This window comes from Malaclemys terrapin, chromosome 2, assembly GCF_027887155.1.
Source record: "Malaclemys terrapin pileata isolate rMalTer1 chromosome 2, rMalTer1.hap1, whole genome shotgun sequence".
NCBI classification, from domain to species: Eukaryota; Metazoa; Chordata; order Testudines; family Emydidae; genus Malaclemys; species Malaclemys terrapin.
Window position 1 is genome coordinate 273,284,939 of NC_071506.1, and position 6,699 is coordinate 273,291,637.

Here is a 6,699-nt window from a genome sequence, read left to right on the forward strand (position 1 = left end):
GCCGCCCCGCCCGCCAGCCCCGCGCCCTCTGCCCGCTACCTGCTAGCGCCGGACTCCGGGAGCGCTTCCCCCTGCGCCAGCGCTACCCGGCAGCGCCCCCTGCTGGCGACCGGCCGCTTCGCAATGGGTAAAATAGCTCAGGGCAGCTGTGCGGGACAAGCGGGATGGTGGAGGGAGTGCTAGGAGAAGCGGGATAGAGGGGGAAGCCGTGAGTGGTGGAGCAGCTGTGAGAGGGAAGATAGGATGGAGAAGTAAATGGGGAGGAGCTGTGAGAGGGAAGCTGGGACTGGGGGAGCTGGGAGAGGGGGGAAACGGTGGGGGGGGAAGATGGGACAGGGGAGAGGAGGGAAAGGTGGGGGAGCCGGGAGAGGGGGAAGATGGGACGGGGGGAGCTGGGAGAGGGGGGAACGGTGGGGGAGCTGGGAGAGGGAAGATGGGACGGGGGGAGCTGTGAGAGGGGGGAACGGTGGGGGAGCTGTGAGAGGGAAGATGGGATGGGGGGAGCTGGGAGGGGGGGAACGGTGGGGAAGCTGGGAGGAGGGAAGATGGGACGGGGGAGTGGAGGGAAGGGTGGGGGAGCTGGGAGAGGGAAGACGGGACGGGGAGCTGTGAGGGGGAAGACGGGACGGGGAGCTGTGAGGGGGAAGACGGGACGGGGGAGCAGGGAAGGGTGGGGGAGCTGTGAGAGGGAAGATGGGATGGGGGAGCTGGGAGAGGGAAGGTGGGACAGGGGAAGGAGGGAACAGTGCAGGAGCTGTGAGAGGGAGGATGAGACAGGGAGGAGAGAATTTTGGAGCAGCTGTGAGGGGGGGGAAGATGGTAAGGTATGAGAGAATTTAATAGTGGAGCAGATGTGAGGGGGAAGATGGGACCAGGAGAGGAGGGAATGGTGCAGCATATGGGAAGCGATAGGTGGGAGGAAGGAGAGGAGAGAATGGTGGAGCAGCTGTGAGGGGGAAAGTGGGGATCAGGAAGAGAAATGAATGGTTGTGCTGCTTTAAACGGGAAGATGGGATTGAGTGGAGAGGAGGAATTTGATTGGAACACATGGGGAGCGAGGAGGGTCTTGATCAACCTGGTAGAGGGGAGAGGATTGGGCTGGGTACAGAGACTTGGAATGTCAGTGGACACTCTTATTTCAGAATAAGAGTGACTTTTTGCAGCTTAGCTTAACCCACTTCCAAAGCAACAGAAAGATAAATCAGAAAAAGGGCAGTCTTGCACAGGAACAAGAGCATCCACACAAGGAGATATACTTTACTGGTATAGCTATAGCCATTTAAATTCTCACCATACATTATAGTGGTATAACTTTCCCATACAGACAAGCCCTGACTGAAAGTCAATGGAATTTAGGCTCCTAAGTAGCAAAATCCCCTCTGAAAATGGGATTTAGATGCTTTTAAAGATTTTATCCCATGTTCTTGAGGAACCATGGAAAGGCATCAGGACAGGACAGGACGGTTTATTGCTCTTTCCTACAGAAGAGGGGAATGACAACATATAGCACTTTTCATAGATTGCTAAGCACTTTACAATGGAAGGATCATTATACCCATTTTACAGCTAGGTAACTAAGGAAGTTAAGTGACTTGCCCAACGTCACCAAGCAGACCAGTGGCAGAGCTGGGAATGGAAACCAGGTCTCAGTCCAGTATTCTAGCCACTAGGCATCACTGCCTTGGCTAATACCCTGCTTTGGTCTGAGATGTAGCATTGTTGTGCTGATGCTGGCTTTTTGATCATTGTGATATGTATTTGTGCTGAAAGTTACGTGTGCGCATTTGAGGTGCCTATTGCTTTGGTACATATTTGTTGGTGCTTTAACAAAACAGACTGCCTCTGGAAGCCTCCTATTTCACCCCATCCCAGGTCTTATCCCCCAACTTTTATTTACCCAACTATCTGCTCTGCTACCAGGCTACCAATGCTGCCTCAAGCTCATGCTCCAAATGAATGTCTCTGCTGGAAACTGCTCAACTCCTATCCCTCAGTCTTCTTGCTCCCCATCTGCAACCTCCCCACCCTCCCTCCTTCTCAATAACAATCACATGGGATCTCAGCTGAGACTGCAGCTTAGTGGAAACTCATTCAGCATCATACATGAAAATTGCTAAAAATAATGTCAACAACGTGTATACATTGCAGTTAAAATGTTTTCCCACGATGATGCACTTATACAATTTTACATGCATTTTGTAACACGATGAAGCAAATAAGGATGGAGCTAGCAACCTTAGTCAATGGGAAATGCTGGATTGTGGGTGTAGCAAGTTGCGATTCTAAATTTAAGGAGAGTAAGGTTTGCCTACTAGAATTTTACATGCACACACTAACGTCATTCCCCCAGCAGTGACTTGATTGTCCCTCTCTTATTTGCCTTCAGGGTGAATCTGGTTCCTTATACCAGAGCAAGGCTTTTTTGGAGATACACTGCTATAAGTGTTAAATTCATCTGTCACTTTTCCTGTGAAAGCGGAAAAAATGTGGTGTTACAATACCTCACGTGAAATGCTGGGAGCAAGTGGAAAAGGACTTACCTTTGATTAATTTTTCTTTAAAAATTGGGAAATTACTCCCATCCCACCAAAATAATAGTACACCTCTACCCCACTATAACGCTACCCAATATAACACAAATTCTGATATAAGGCGATAAAGCAGCGGCTCCAGGGGGGCGGGGCTGTGCACTCTGGCGGATCAAAGCAAGTTCAATATAACGCGGTAAGATTTTTTGGCTCCCGAGGATAGTGTTATATCGAGGTAGAGGTGTATTTGTTTATTTTTGATAATGAAATGAGCTCTTTTGTGCCAACTAACCCAAATAGATAGGAAACACTAAAGTCAAATATTTACTTATTTTACTTGTAAATAGCTAAGATGAATAAAAGGTGCAAGGGAAACAGTCACAAAGAATGGAAAGGATTTGCCCAAGGCTACAGAGTAGGTCAGTGGTGGAGCTGAGAACAGAACCAAGTCTCCCAAGTCCAGTGTCCCATCCCATAAATCATCTTCCCTGTGTTTCATAAACTTTCCCTATAAAAAGGTACATGCTATTTGAGTGTTTCTTTTTAACTGTCTTCCCTTCTGAACATTGAATATTCTGTATGTGCTGAAGTAGTCATAAAACTGTTAATGAAAGAACATAACTGAAGGCAGTTACTTAGACTGTAAGCTCTACTTACATTGTAAAGTCTCTGGGGCAGAGACAAGCTTTTTGTACAATGTCTAACACAATGTGGTCCTGGTCCATGACAATGTCACCTAGGCACTACAGCAACACAAACAAAATATTAACTGAAACCACTTAAAAAGTGGAAAAAAATCAGATAAATAAAAGAGGACCACCTGTTTTATTTTATCCAATTTAAAAATTAGATAAAATAAAAAGACATTTTCTGCCACGCTAAAAATTTTCTTTAAGGGAAATGTGGTGGCAAGTTTTGGACACGTTAACATCTTCCAAACAAGCAGCTGATATAAGCAAAAAGTGTATGTTTAGGGGAGCCAATCAATCGCCATCTACCTTCCATCCACACCCTTTTCTCCAAAAGTGTGCCCCTGTTTTTTCCTAAGCAATCAGACCTATTCTAAAAGGATCACCAGAAAGCAGCAAAGGTGCTGCCAATATGCCAGTTATTTTTCATGGAAAATTTAGATTTTTTTTCTAAATTTCAAACTAATATTTCTTAAAGGAAAACCTGAAATCCAAAAATTGATAAATGTTTGGCTTTTGAAAGACATTTGGGGCTTTAGAAAGTGTTCCTGGATTTAAAAAAATGGACTTTGGTTTCTGATTTTGCAATGAAAAACTGGAAAATTCTTCAAAAGTGAACTTGTTCTTCACTTTGTCTTTGACAAAAAAATTAATTTGATGAAAAATGGTCAGATAGCCCTAACAGGCAAACAGACTGATAATTCATATAGATTATGAATCACTACCCAATGACTGGACAATAGCTAATGTAACACCAATATTTAAAAAGGGCTCTAGAGGTGATCCCGGCAATTACAGACCGGTAAGTCTGACGTCAGTACCGGGCAAGTTAGTTGAAACAATAGTAAAGAATAAAATTGTCAGACACATAGAAAAACATCACTTCTTGGGCAAAAGTCAACATAGTTTCTGTAAAGGGAAATTATGTCTTACTAATCTATTAGAGTTCTTTGAAGGGGTCAACAAACATGCACATTGGAAAAAATAACTCCAACTATACATATAATATGATGGGGGCTAATTTAGCTACAACGAATCAGGAAAGATCTTGGAGTCATTGTGGATAGTTCTCCGAAGATGTCCACGCAGTGTGCAGCGGTAGTCAAAAAAGCAAACAGGATGTTAGGAATCATTAAAAAGGGGATAGAGAATAAGATGGAAAATATCTTATTGCCCTTATATAAATCCATGGTATGCCCACATCTTGAATAGTGTGTACAGATGTGGTCTCATCTCAAAAAAGATACACTGGCATTAGAAAAACTTCAGAAAAGGGCAACTAAAATGATTAGGAGTTTGGAACGGGTCCCATATGAGGAGAGATTAAGAGGCTAGGACTTTTCAGCTTGGAAAAGAGGAGACTAGGGGGGATATGATAGAGGTATATAAAATCATGAGTGGTGTGGAGAAAGTGAATAAGGAAAAAAAGTTATTTACTTGTTCCCATAATATTAGAACTAGGGGCCACCAAATGAAATTAATGGGCAGCAGGTTTAAAACAAATACAAGGAAGTTCTTCCTCACACAGCGCACAGTCAACCTGTGGAACTCCTTGCCTGAGAAGGTTGTGAAGGCTAGGACTATAACAGGGTTTAAAAGAGAACTAGATAAATTCATGTAGGTTAAGTCCATTCATGGCTATTAGCCTCTGTTTGTCACAGGGTGGAGATGGATGGCAGGAGAGAGATCACTTGATCATTACCTGTTAGGTTCACTCCCTCTACTGACAGTGGCCAATGCCAGGTGCCCCAGACAGGATACTGGGCTGGATGGACCTTCGGTCTGACCCAGTATGGCTGTTATGTTCTTATATTCATTAGCTATTGAGTGAAGCACAACACACAGGCTCACAAATAAAAAGTAAGTTAAGTCACAAGGTTCCACATGAAGTTTGCCATCACATCAAAACAGAAACGGTTTAAGAATCTTCCTCTAGTACAGGGGTAGGCAACCTATGGCATGCGTGCCAAAGGCAGCACACAAGCTGATTTTCAGTGGCACTCACAGTGCCCGGGTCCTGGCCACCGGTCCGGGGGGGTCTCTGCAGTTTAATTTAATTTTAAATGAAGCTTCTTAAACATTTTAAAAACCTTATTTACTTTACATACAATAGTTTAGTTATATATTATAGACTTCTAGAAAGAGACCTTCTAAAAACATTAAAATGTATGACTGGCACACAAAACCTTAAATTAGAGTGAATAAATGAAGACTCAGCACACAACTTCTAAAAGGTTGCCGACCCCTGCTCTAATAGTAGGCGTGATGCAATAATTACGAATAATTCTGGGTCAAGCCAACATCTCCCTCTACTGGCTAAAGAAAATATTGCTTCTTGTGGCAGCAATTACCTTTAAAACAAAGATGAACTGTAAAGAAACCAAGGAGTGGGCATGTTTCTTTGAGCCAGAGTATGTCCTGCAGGTAAACAATACGCGCAGCCACAAGACCAGAACTACACAGAAGTTTAAACTGAGCTATTACTTTTGAGTTGCCAACAAAGCTGACCCCAGGAAGGAGTCCATTTTAGATACTAATGCCCCAATCCTGCAAATATTTACGTATGTTTAACTTTACTTGCTCTGAGTAGCCTCAGTGATTTTAGTGAAACTACTCATAATGCATAACTTTGGGTATGTGAGTAAATCTTTGAAATATGAGGTCCTAACTCCAGACCTGTGTGCTCTGTTGTGGATGAGGGAGGGACTCCGCCTGTTCACACTGGCCAGAAGCAAAAACAGAGGCTTAAAGCCATAATATCCCTGATATTTCTATGCTAAATAATGAAGTCAAAATAAGTAAATGATTTGCTAAGATCATCTTTAAACATAATATAGGAACAGTAAAGGGCACAAGCAAAAATCCTTTTTGTTTTGTGTTCAGTTCACCTTTAAAGGGACACTGTTGGGTTAAAGAAAATAGCTTAAAAACCCCAACCCATTTCCCTTCATTACTAACAGCACCTTATATTGTTAAGATCTCATTTACTTTCCATTCAATGCTGGTTTACTCTCTTGCATTTCACTCAGGTTGGATGCAGAAAATATACTATTCAGTACACTATCTGGCTGTCATGCGCTAGCACAGTGATGCAATGTGAAAGCAGCACACATTGTAGGGGGAACGTTTGACACCAAAGAGTTAAATTGCGTTTCTTTTTAATTAGTGAAAAAGTGTAGCACAAGATTACTTGGCAACCAAGGCAACTGAATGGTGTCATTTTATACCATTCTGGCTGGTGGAAACATGGACACATGCTATATTTGTGTTTGAGAAACTCTAGTTCAGATCTTTTCAGCTGGAAGGATGTACTGGAACTGTGTCATGGATAGTTGCCCAATAGAGTATAGCCAACCCCAAGCATGCAAATTTCATAAATCAGGCCCCCAAAATCACAAGACTGGCTTTAAAAATCATGAGGTTTTTTTTTTTTAAACTTCCTTCTTTTTTATCCCAAATGAAATATCTAATTCTCAGGCAAT